General features: G+C 38.8%; 1 protein-coding gene and 1 long non-coding RNA gene across 3 annotated transcripts in view; one reads left to right on the top strand and one right to left on the bottom strand.

Annotated features, from left to right (window-relative positions):
- The window catches only part of BEGAIN (brain enriched guanylate kinase associated), a 155815-nt gene that overhangs the window by 112751 nt on the left and 30428 nt on the right, over positions 1 to 12636 (top strand). The gene's annotated exons all lie outside the window — the stretch shown is intronic.
- The window catches only part of LOC130152925 (uncharacterized), a 61971-nt gene that overhangs the window by 19870 nt on the left and 29465 nt on the right, over positions 1 to 12636 (bottom strand). The window contains exons 8-11 of the long non-coding RNA XR_008823149.1: positions 11620 to 11757; positions 10555 to 10655; positions 8744 to 8908; positions 6983 to 7102 (exon numbers count right to left, since the gene is read on the bottom strand). This is a non-coding gene — a long non-coding RNA (uncharacterized LOC130152925). The remainder of the gene's footprint in view (positions 1 to 6982; positions 7103 to 8743; positions 8909 to 10554; positions 10656 to 11619; positions 11758 to 12636) is intronic.

Here is a 12636-nt window from a genome sequence, read left to right as displayed (position 1 = left end):
AGTAAAACTTCAAATTCTATACAGGATGCCGGGAAATCAGATTAAAGATCGTCAGCGATGTCTTAAGTTATCAGTTATTAAATCTATCTTAGCAAGATAGATTTAATTCCTTCTAGTAGGGTGCAGCCATTCAATACCCACCTCAAGATGCTAATGAGATGTGTTTCAGTGAGGAATTCAGTTTTGCTACATCTCTCACATGTAAAGCTCAAGCCATCAGACTTTATGGGGTTGACATGAGGAGGAAGCCAAATGAGTAAAACCCTATTCCTCTGTCCTTGGCTGGAGTTCTGGGACAAGCTCACCCTGCGAGCAGCAGAGACCCACTGCCAGCAAGTTGCAGAAAGCAGAACTTTTTCTCCTCAAGCTGAATGTGTCTGCTTAATTACTCCTTTTTTTTTTTCTTTTTTTTTTTTCTCCAGTTACATTATTTCTTCCGAGAGTGCACTGGGGAGGGAAATAGTCTATAGACAAAAGAAATGCCGATAGCCTGGTATGACACTCTGTGCCAAAGAAAGCAGCTGTCTCCTCTTCCCTTATCAGGGTGACTGGAGAATTATCTCCCCTTTAGATGCATTCCCTGTTTCTGCTCTGCTCCTCTGTGACTTTTCATAGTTATATTAATGTATCTACATCGCAGGGTTCCCAGTTACAGTGACGCAGGAGCTCGGTAAACATAACATCATGGGAAGAAAATTCATTTGAACAAGGCTTATTTTAGTCCATGGTGACAAACATAATTGGCTTTATCTGCTGCAGAGAGAGTTTGATAAACCCTTACTACATGGTCTTGCCCAGATTTCCATTGGTCAACTTCCAGGATTTTTTCTTCTGGATAAATAGCCATAGATGAAAAACAAAGAGTGGGAACATACTCCATGAGGAAGAAGAAACATAGGGCAGAAGCCCTTTTGGAAGAAAGAGCTATAGGAGCATGGATCTGCCTGTTTCTTCCAGTATTTTAACTACATATACTCTTCCTTAAGCTGCTTTAACACAATTCTAAAGGCTCAGGGATTAGAATAAGGGATTTTAATGGTAATTTCCCTACAAGGGCTAATTCCAGCTAGCTTTATTGTCTCCAAAAGAAGAGTTCCCAAGACTGCTGAAAGACAGGAACCATCCATTTTAATTCCTGGTCTCAGACCCTTCCTGTCCTACAAGAAAAACAGGACAGAAAGCAAGAAAAGAGTTGCTAACTAGGCATGTGGCTTTAGGCAGCAAATCTGGGCTCTGTGGAATCCTGATCCATTTGCTATGAAGAAAAGAAGCTCTCTGGTTCAGCTGCACTCTGCTAAAGCAAATAGGAAACTATTATCTGTGGAACTGGTGAGCTATACCAACCAGGCATCAACCAAAATAACAAAAAAAGAGATTGAAAGGAAAAAATAAAGTGTTCTCATTTGCAATAAAATCAAGGTGCCAAGGATAAAACGAGTGCAGTCACAAGGGGTGTGAAAAGAGACTTTCTAGCTGCCTATACTCCAGCTCTAAGAATCTGGTAACAAACTGGAAGAATTTGAAGCAATGCATGTGCATTTGTGCCAGCCTATGACTGAACCCATGGAAAAGATTGGTTTGACTGAAATGGCCAAATTAGCATGTTTGGGATAGATCAAGTGGATTTTAGAGGGTGGGAACGGTACTTTGTATTGTGCCTGGCGACTCTGAAATAGTAATCTTGAATATTCCTCAATTACTAGTTGAAGGCAGAAGCAGATCCCATGCTGGCCTGTGCCTGCTACAGACCATAACACTGCACCAAGTTGTGCAATATCTCTATAAACTGCTATTTGTAGAACACACAAACCCAAAATGCTGTCATCTTTACCTTTAATGATCTATGCTGATGGTCACTTACAGCCAATACAAAGTGCTTCAGAAGTGGTTAAAAACAAATTATAGTTACAGTTTCCTGATTATGAAAATGCTGCATTAAACATGAAGGAATTCTCTTTTTGCCTTCCTGATGATAAATGTAAGGACTCATCTTTGAACTAAAATGAGTTGTAGCTTGAAGGTAAAGATCATGAATTTATTACACTTGATATCCGTACACAGAATAAAATCCAAACCATTGATATATGTAATTAATGCAAAGGAATGAATCTTGCAAAACTGATAATTATTCTGAGCCAAACCATCTGGGAGAAAAGATTTTAAACACTTAGCAATCACCATTCACATTGTTTTGCTAAAAACAGATCTCACATTTAGGAATAAAAGAGAAGCAAGCTATGATTAAAAAACTTGAAGAGAAGAAGTAAAAAATGTAAAATAGAAACTGTAGAGTAGGAGTGGAAAGAAGAACTGATAGCAGTCAATACCAATTACAAGCCCTGAAATATAGAGAATAAAGGAAGCAAAAAGATACAGGAAAAGATTCTGTAAGATATCAGGTATAGTAATGCAGCAGAAGTTCATATAACTAGGAGAAATTTTAACAGTGACTAGTACTTTACCTACTAGGCACGGAGGAGTATGCATTGGATTCAGTACTTTAACGGAGGAGAAATCAATGAGCTTTTTGTGTTCAGGAAAATAAGATACTTTTATTCATGAGATGACAAAATATTTTGTATTTTGACAGTAACTGAGGATGATAGGAAATACAGGAAAAAAATGGATGCTTTTGACTTAGCAATTCTTTATAAACACAGTTTTAGGTTTTGAAATGACTATCAAACATGCGTTTCAGGTTTTAATATATATTACTAAGAAATCTGAGAACCACAGAGAATTTTTAGAAGATTGAAAGAAAACTAATATGCCATTACATAAAAAATGGAAATGCAATAAGCAGTGAACTACAGGGTGGTTTGTTTTTTTTCCTAGGAGCTTCACTTGGCCATCTACTAGATTTTCAACAAAGTTAATACAAGAAAGCATTAATCTCAACTTAAAACAAAATGTGTGTTTCTTTTCACCTAATTCTAGCTTATTAATCAATTACAAGGGCTCAGCTAGTCCCAAGGCTCCTCTCTAGTTGAATAAGAGATAGAAACACCTCTACAGCTGGACTGTCATCTTAAAAGAGGTGTCTAAGCACGTGGGCATAAATACCCTTGGGACACACCTCTTCCACTGACTAGAGACTAGACAATCAGCTTTATCCAGTGCCTTACTTGCAGATGGTGAGATGAGGTTAAGTGATGAGAAATGAATACCGGGCTCCTGCGACTGCAGTAACAAATCCCTTCCTATGTTCACCCAGGATATATGTTTTTCTTCTTTTGCATCCTAAAAAAGAAATACACTTAAAATAATCCTTCTTAAGAAGGAAAAAAGACTGAAGACTTCAAAAATTTAAGTAGAGCAGAAAAAAAAGATAGTCCGATCCATTAAAAAGTTGTGCCATGAAATTTTATTTTCTCGAAAACAACGTATCAAACTGGGAACAGCAAAACAGCTATTAAAAGCAAGTCAAGAATCATTGCTTAAGTATGCAGAGCTTTCCTCAAGGGCCTGAAGCATACTTCCTTTTCTAAATACATTTTTCATATTTACTGCACTCTATTAAGCCAAGAGCACTGCAGAATTATAGAATGGATAACTATCCAGTGCTCGGACATTTATGATGAGTTTCAGATGGTTTTCTTTTTACATACAATACCTAACCATTATACTCACATTCCAGGCATGATTTTCTAAGTTCAAGGTCCATAACTGTTTCTTAGTATGCTGTGGAGAGAGAATATGGTCTGGTATAGATGACTGTACAGGTAGCATCCCTAAATATCATTCCGTGTTTAGGAAAGTACAAAAATCTCACAGTTTGCTCTTTCCTGGCTTAGCTGATCCTGTTGTTCCAACAGCACTTTTGAAAACAAAGCAGCTCCTTTACCAAGGCCTGAGGGTTAGAAAAGCTTTGATTCATTGTAAAGGGGAGATCACATTTAAACAGAAGTGAACAAAGGCTTTGCACAACCTGAAGGGTGTCCCTGTAGCTTAAAGCCTGTGGGTTTTTAAGTCAGAATCTGATGAACTCTAAGGGCTTAGATCATCTCCTCCTAAGGTCTCAGCTGTTGGAGAAAGCCTCAGAGGAAGGTCATTTCTACAAAAATTCCCTTACAAATTTTCTGAGCCTTTCCACTTTCTTATCTTTTCTTGCAATCCTCCTTCTGCCAAACACATTAAAGCCTTCTCAGCTTTGTAGCAGCATATCAGGCTTTGGAGAGAGTTGCTGTAGTCCTATCCTGTGTGATGAGTTTGCACTGTGTCCACACATTTTTCCCCATCCTACTCAGACTCTGTTCCCTTCTGCACAAATAACAGACACCCCAAGCAACTGCACAGAGATTTCCAGTCTGCAGGGTGGGATTTTCTGGCTCATGATGTCAAAGTTTGCTAACACAATTACGAGTGGCCAAGATTCTTGACTGTCTTCTAAAGGACTGTCTTTCTTAGGACTTGCTATTTGTGCTATTAAACTGTCAAGTGAGTTTCAAGCAAGTACTTGCCTGAAGAGGAAAAGTGACAAGATCAGGTTTAATAGTGTCAATGTAGGTTTCATATTATAAATGCAATAGTTATTTTTAAGCATAACCTTACATCCAGAGAATGCAAAAGCAAAACTCTGGGTGACAGATATAGGTACCAAAGTCAACTCTTAGCTGTAACTAATTCATGTTGGAAATAGGTCAGTAATTGGATGATAAATCCTTTTGATGAGATCCATGATTTTCTATTCAAAACACAAAGCTCCACCCCACACCTCTCCTCCTGGAACATGAAATGCTACTATTTGCATATAGCTGTTGCAGGAAATAGTATGTTGGGGCACTTTCGGCAGGGAGATGTTGGTTTTTGCTGGATTTTTTGTTTGTTTTCTTTTTTTACAATACAGTTTGTTTGTATAAGCTCAGAAAGTCTGTAAATCCTTATAAAGTTACACCACTTCTTACGGCACAGGAAACGCATTCCCCCTAGATTAGAAATGTATGCTGTATATTTTTGATGCTAATACATAGTCACCTGTGTAGAAGAAAGCTGAAGCTAGAGCATGACGTGGCCAAGAAAAGTGACCTCAGTAGGTTCCCGGTTACAGAATAGACGAACTATTGTCCTACAAATGACGGTGTGGGTACAAAAGTAAAGAAATCATGCTTGCAGTGGGCTGAGGAGAGAGTGGGATATCACTGATGGGCAAGAAAGCTTTAAGTCCAGACACAGGGGTTGAAGCCAAGAAGTCTTCAGATGACTGACAGCCTCAACAGGAGCAGGCTGGTGGTTGGAAAATGATGGCTAGAAAGAAAAGAGGAATGGTTTCTCCATGACCACAGTTTTTCAGTGGGAGGTCTGGACTCACACAGGGAAGAGTACATTAGATTGTGAAGTGGAAAGAAGTAACAGGAATTGACAGCAGAAATGAAGAAGGAGTAAAATGGTGGTATAAATTGCTGTCTTTATAGTAAAATGAGACCCTGGAGAATAACCTGTTTTCACGCATTTTCTACTAGGACTCCTGAAATACAATCAAACACCTGCACCAAATGAAAGGTGCCAAGAGGAAGGGAAAATACTCTTTGTTGATATCTTCTGCTTTAATGTGCTTAATAACTGTGTAGCTGACTTCTGCACAGCTTGGCTCTGGCAGCCAGGGTTATTTAATACTGTAATAGACAAGTTAACTAACAATTTTATAGAAAACATTGACATTACAAATATAGAGATTAGCAAGTTTGGCAACTTTGATAGAGGCTGTATCAATCATTCATATTACTGTTACACTCAGACTTCTGCCCTGAATCCCTGGGTACAGTACAAAAAATCAGAATTTAGCAGTACAAATATTTAAGCATGAACCAAGTTAAACAGAGGGAGGTCTTAAATCAAAACCTTCTCAGCAGGGCAATGTTTTACCAGAAGAGAGTTTTTAAACTCAAAGTAAAAGCTCTTAACTTAAGTGACTTTATCCGAGCAATTAAGGCTAACCAAAGGACAACATCAATAGATATTAAGGTATAGCTTTTTACAGCATACACTGTGTAAGACATTCTGAATTATATTAAATGGGGATGCCAAGAATTTTGGAGGAACACAGATTGTTTCACAGGGAAAGGATATTAAAAGTCAGTACAAGCAAGGACTGGAGATGCATCTTGGATATGGCACTTAAAGGAACTTTGAAGGCAAACTTTTATATATGATCTAACTGGGGTTTCAACAATTCTATAAAGCTAAGCATTTAGTACAAAGACCCTAAAGTGATCAAAGTAGGAATAATATTTTAGCATGCAACTGAGGCAGACAGAGTAAAAAGCCTAGGAACATAGCTGTTAAAATATCACAAGCATCTCTCAACCCTGTCTTCTCTGTTTTGTCCATCGACAGCAGAATTGCTTTTCCTCTCTCTGCTAAGTTACCTTATAGCTAGCTCTAATTGTTTTTATTGCAGGAAGACAGATGGTCTGACTTTTCAAAAATATGTATTTCCCTTATTATATCACAGCTGGGGAATGTGCTGGTGGAAGGAAGGGTTTGTATGCAAAACAGTCTGGATACGATTCATTCCAAATTAAAATCTCTTCTGACAATAGTAACACAAAAACAGACCTTACCCTTCTGAGCTAGGAGGAACCTTGAACACACATTGAAAGTTGCCAGAGCCCTACCCCTTATGCTCAACGTATGCTAACACTCTTCCAGTTAATCAGCAGATACTGCCATCCATTCTCATCAGACTAAATCAGTTCCCTGGGATATATCCTAATAAACTGGTGATCCCAATTAAACTCTTTCCAATCAATTTGCACCTCATAGGGGTTTTAGCGTTATCTCACTTGAATCTAGTCTGAGATTTTGCTATCCTGTGTGCAACTTCAGCAGCGTTTTTCCTGTTAATAGGAGCTAAAGAATGCCTTCCAGAGAAGGAATATGTCTTACAGAGATGCTACTTTTCAGAGCACTTCCTGGTATTTCGAAGTGTGGGTGCTGAATGGCAAAGTGCTTAACTGGATCTGAAGAGCCCAGCCTCACTCACCAGTTTCTATGTACGGTTGTCCTATTGCCTCCATGGACTCCAGGCTTATTTCTCCCAGGCGTCTTCCACCTTTCCCTATGTCCATCACATTTTCTTCCCAGAAGCAGATGTCTACAGGTGCTGTATGTTCAGAAAGAAAAATTACAACTTAGTACTTTTCAACTAGGCAGTGCTGTGCTTAAGCCTCTGTTAAATGTGTTACATAACATAAAACCTTCACCATTTGCTTAAGCATTAAATGTTTGCCAACGCCTCAACTCTCAAATTTCTTTTACAACTACATTTCCCCTCAAAAAAATAGCTGATGGATTGAATACATAGTTTTTGATTTTTTAACAAATGAGCGTAGAAGTCAAACAATTCAAAAGAGTAAGCAGACAGGTGTCTACAGGATTAATTTCTTCATGATAATTGAAAAAACACATTTGAAATATAAAAAAGGTTAATTCAAATATATTTGTACAAAAGCCAAAATAAAGGACAAGTAAATTTTGTGTTTCAGTTGTCAGATTAACGTGAGAATGTAACTGGGAAAATACATGAACGCATTAAGTACAGATCAACTAATGCTCTACCGAAAAGTCTTATGACTTAGGCCAGTAGTTACTTCTTGTAGCAGATGCCTTCTGTATCTCTTCAAGTAAGTATCAAATGATTCAGATATTACTCATGGACTGAATGTAGAACCAGCTACCAGTGAAGTGCTCTTATTAGTGTTCTTTATATGTGGATCCGTTACATTCAGCTATATCCACAAGTGTATAATTTATTCTCCCATCATGTACGTACAGCAACCCAGAAAACACTGAGTACCTCTACCCGTAGAAGCAGAATTAGTGAATTTGCAGAAAACAATTCAATGAGGAACAGTAAGAATTACAACAGAAATGTGTCTGAGACATACATGGCTTCCAAGCACATAATGTCCCATTTCCCCATGAAGAAGGACAGAATGGGCTTGTGGGGCGATAGATTTGGAACAGGATAGATTTGGGCAGGTTTGGAAGTGGATAGCATTAGAAGGGTAGGCACAAAAGTCACTGGAAAAAAAATGATTGCACGACATCATACAATAGTTAATTTAAAATTGACATAAAGAGAAGGTGCCAGATATGTTCTGCAAAAGGAAGGAAGTTTACTAAGAAAAAAAAAAAAAAGGAAAAATAGACATAGTAAAAACAAATCATCAAAATTACTATTTTCATAGGGTTCCTTGAAATTAGTACCACTGACTGCAAAATTAGCAAACCTGAAGTCTTGTAGTCTAGAAAAGGTTTGAGGTTTGCTGGCTTAGGAGGGGGGGCACCAACTCAGAAAGCAGGAGATGACATGGAGGGCATATATTTATGGTATGGCCTGGGGAGGACATGGGACAGTAATCAATACATCTGTCCAATACCCATACATCCCTGTTACTCCTTGTAGTACCAGGATCAGAAAGCCTGACACACCAGTGCTCTCTCCAGCTTCTTTCCTCCTCTCTTTCCTGGCATTTGTCTCTTTTCCCTCACAGTAGGTCCTGACCTTCACTTCCTCCATCTTCCTAATCCTCTCCCAGGAGTCTGGAAAGGAAGGAGGGACACGAAAGCAGTTCTTGTGGGATTGTCAACTACATGGCAATGAGGAGAGATGAAGTTCCATACTCCAGAGAAATGGGGGAAAAAGGAGCCCAAAACTTTTGGTTGGATCCCCCCTGCAAAACCTCCTTGTCTGTTTCTAGCCCATCATCTACAGTTCTTCCAAAATCCTAATAGGACCTACCTTAGTGAGATACTTGGGCCTGCTTTGCCACTCGGATATGAGGCTGGCCTCCAGCTCCCAAAGGGAAAAGGCAAATAAAAAGATTGCCTTGATGGTGGCTCTTCTTTCATTTCTCCAGCTCTCTTTTTAACAGTATTTTCCTCTCTCCTCCCCATAATATCCTGGCTGGGAGAAAAAAATGTATTATCCTGTCAACCTGGGAGGACAAGACACCAACAGAACAACAGATATGTAGAGACTTCTACAGGAAAAAAAAAAAATAGCAAGAGATGCGGTAGCAGATGGGGACAAAGTCTGATAACTGACCAGGGAACATGATAAATAGCCAGAATTTTCAGCTACCTGTAAGTTCTGTGTCCGAGATCAATCATGCATTGGGGGAGGGGGGGGGCGGGGGGGGGGACGGGACAGGGACAAAAACAAAACAAATAAAAGGAAAGAAAAACACATGCAAGAACCCTAGGATTATTTTGACAGGAGGTACAACCAAATTTGCATATGTTATAGATGCTCAACCAACACATTATTGGTCTTAGTGCAAGACTGGAATTCAACAAACTAATCTATAGATAAGATTATATTAGCCAATTTAACATTAACTTTAAACCCTAAAATATATGACTCAGTCAATTTTACATATTCTTCATCCAATAATAAAGAACACATTGTTCAAATATTTGCTTATACTTCAAGCTTTTCATAATAAATGGGATAAAATTGCTCTTTTGTTGTAGTTTACTGGAGAATAGAAGCATCAGTTCCACAGCCTTGTGATTTTTCTTCCCTTAAAGGAATAGCTTTCCTGCAGAAAATATTATAGAATTTCTGCCTGAAATTATCCCCTTAGGCCACCACTAATGTAAGCCTAATAGATAAATTGCTGACTTTTTAGGATGCATCACAAGAGAAAGAAATAAGCAGTTACTGAGAATTCCAATAACAAGAATAAAGCTTTTTTGGGGAAATCCTTGCAATACAGTTTTAACTGCTCAATTTTAAAGTAGCAGTAGGGCAAGCAAACAAAAGGAGATTCCATTACCAGAGAAAAAAAGAATTATAAAACCCACTAAATTAAAAAAAAAAAAAAGACAATCCTAGTGGTATACTGATTTCCATAGGGGTTTACACTTCATTAGATGTGCAGATAATTATCAAGGTAGTGTGGATGTTTTTCAGAAGCCTTTGACTCACATCATTTTACATTTGCTGCCTTTACCTATTGTTTGTAGAATTATTCAGAATGATTATTATTACTTTTTTGCAGTGCTACTAAGCAGTACTGTAAACCTTTGAATGACCTTGGAGACTCTACAGCTTGTCCACTCATTACTGAAGTCGTTCATTCCCTCAAGGACTGGGAAGATGGTCAGAGCTATTTTGGTGCCAGATATGTCTCTAGGGCTGAGGATTTCTATAGTGAAATAGAAGCGCTCAAATACTCTATGTAGGAAATGCACCACATAAAAGCCCATGTACAACTTAAGCTCCGCAATGATGATTAAAGGGACTTGAAGGCAAGAGTAAATAGAGCTTTGTGTTGGCTTTTTGCACCTGCATGAACATTACTCTAATTGCTTAGGCTTATTTACTTTTCCTCTCACAGCCAGAACCTAGAGATAAGCTTTCACTGCAAATCAGCTTGAATAAAGCAGTCTGCACCAACAGCAGAAGGAAGTGAGCCCATGAATGTGTTCATTTTACTTCACAGGCATGAAGAGTCCATTATTACAGCCAATTATTCCTACTTCTTCTCCAACCAAACACTAAGCAAAACATGAAAATTAAAGCCTTCAATTTTGTAGTGCACGTACATAATCAGAATAGGATACCAAGCAGATGACTGGTACATCCAGGAGCAATATCATATTCTTTGCTTTCCAAGTTGTCTTCTAGAGCTAAAGATAAAACTTCTCTAAAAAAGAAAAGAATGGGAGGGGACACGGACATGACACAATTATATGTCTAAAAAAACTGGCTAACTCCAGATTCATTTCTTCATACTCATTATTTCTATTTGTCTGCACCAGAAATGTGTCATATGGAAGTCACACTGTGTCCCTAGTAGTACTTACCGGCAACCAGAATAAAGGCATTGAAGTTGCTATTGTTATAAACTTGCTGTACCTTAAACGTAGATTCCACATTGAAAAGGTACAGAAGACGTGAGTGATTAAATTATAATTATGGTATAACTGATAATGCTAGTTAAAAATTAACATTTTTCTTGTTCAGAGATGTTAAAAGGTAGAAAATTAAATGTAAGTATAAGTGGTCCATTTTGTCAATGAATAAAAACGAGGAGTAGATCTGATCTTAGGCCTGTGTGTGTTTAGAGACGACCTGTAAAAGGCAGAAGACCAGTGCGAAGAGAGCATTCCCTGACAGCAGTGAGGTACTCAGGGCCATGAGGGTAAAAAGAGATTGCAACAACCCACAGAGGGATTTTCAAGCAGTGACTGACAGCATGTCAGAAACCCAGCTCTAACCTCACACATGCCCCGAGAGATTCAGAACCAGCTATTACCACTCAGGGTTTTGAGTTATAATAGATATTTCTAATAATACACAATATAGTTTTAAGCTTGTGTTTTATCATAGAATTATAGACTGGCTTGGGTTGGAAGGGACCTCTAAAGGTCACCCAGTCCAACACCCCTGCAATGGGCAGGGACACCTTCAACTAGATCAGGCTGTTCAGAGACCTGTCCGACATGACTTTGAATTTTTTCCAGGATGGAGCGTTGATCACCTCTCTGGGCAACCTGTTCCAGTGTTTCACCACCCTCATTGTAAAAAATGTCTTCATTATATCTAGTCAGAATCTACCCTTTTTTAGTTTAAAACCATTGCCCCTTGCCCTGTTGCAAGGATCTCACCAGAATGGAGTAGAGTGGGAGGATCACCTCCCTTAACCTGTTGGCCATGCTTCTTTTGATGCAGCCCAGGATACGGGTGGTTTTCCAGGTTGCGAGCGCACGTTGCCAGCTCATGTCCAGCTTTTCATCCACCAGCACCTCCAAGAACAGAATAGGAACACTATTATGCTGTAGTAAAAGTCAACGGCGCATCCATAAGCTGACTATTACATGGCAGCTTTGGTTTCTCCATCTCAAAAAAGGTATAGGAGAAATAGAAAAAATAGAGCAAAGAGGAACAGGATGAGAAAACTGTGGAGCATGTTCCATGTAAAGTGTAAATACACAAACAGGACTCTAGCTTATAGAGGAAATGGCAGAGAGAGGAGGATCCCTCCAGGAAAGACATCTGAAAAGCCATGGAAAAGCAAGGAACAAGTAAACAGGAAAAATTTCACATCCCATCCGATAAAAGAACCAGAAGGGATCAAATGACAAGAGCAAGTGACAGATTAAAACAAAAAGGGGAGGCACTTCTCCACACAGCACCTAGTTGTAGATTTTCATGCCACAGGATATAATGGATGCTAAAATCACATCTGGATTAAGAAAGTGATAAGAACATTGGTACAGTATCACCTATAAGTAAGGAAGTCCTTAAATTGCAAATTGCCAGAGGCTGGGAGGATATTCTGGGAAAATATGACTCTGTGCTTGCTCTGTTCTTGTACATTACTCTGGGCTACCCTGCTCTCAGACAAGCAGTAGGCTAGATGCACCTCTGGCGTGACCAGTACAATTCTTCTGACCTTTTACTGATTTCAGCAAGATATTTAGTTTGGAAAATGTAAGCTGATGTAACCTAGAGAGCAGAAAGGTAAACCATGAATACAAAATAAATCTGAGAGAGGAACAGCTTTTATTTCATTTCTTCCTGGTTAGATACCTTACCAAGATATTTTTATATCCACCTCCCACAGCTTTTCCTGCTCCATCCTTTTCTACACAGCCTATTAGCAGATTGCTACTCCATTTATA

The sequence above is a fragment of the Falco biarmicus genome, chromosome 7 (genome assembly GCF_023638135.1).
Source record: "Falco biarmicus isolate bFalBia1 chromosome 7, bFalBia1.pri, whole genome shotgun sequence".
Taxonomy (NCBI): domain Eukaryota; kingdom Metazoa; phylum Chordata; class Aves; order Falconiformes; family Falconidae; genus Falco; species Falco biarmicus.
The sequence above is the reverse complement of the archived record's forward strand: the minus strand, read 5'-3'. Positions and strand labels throughout refer to the sequence as shown.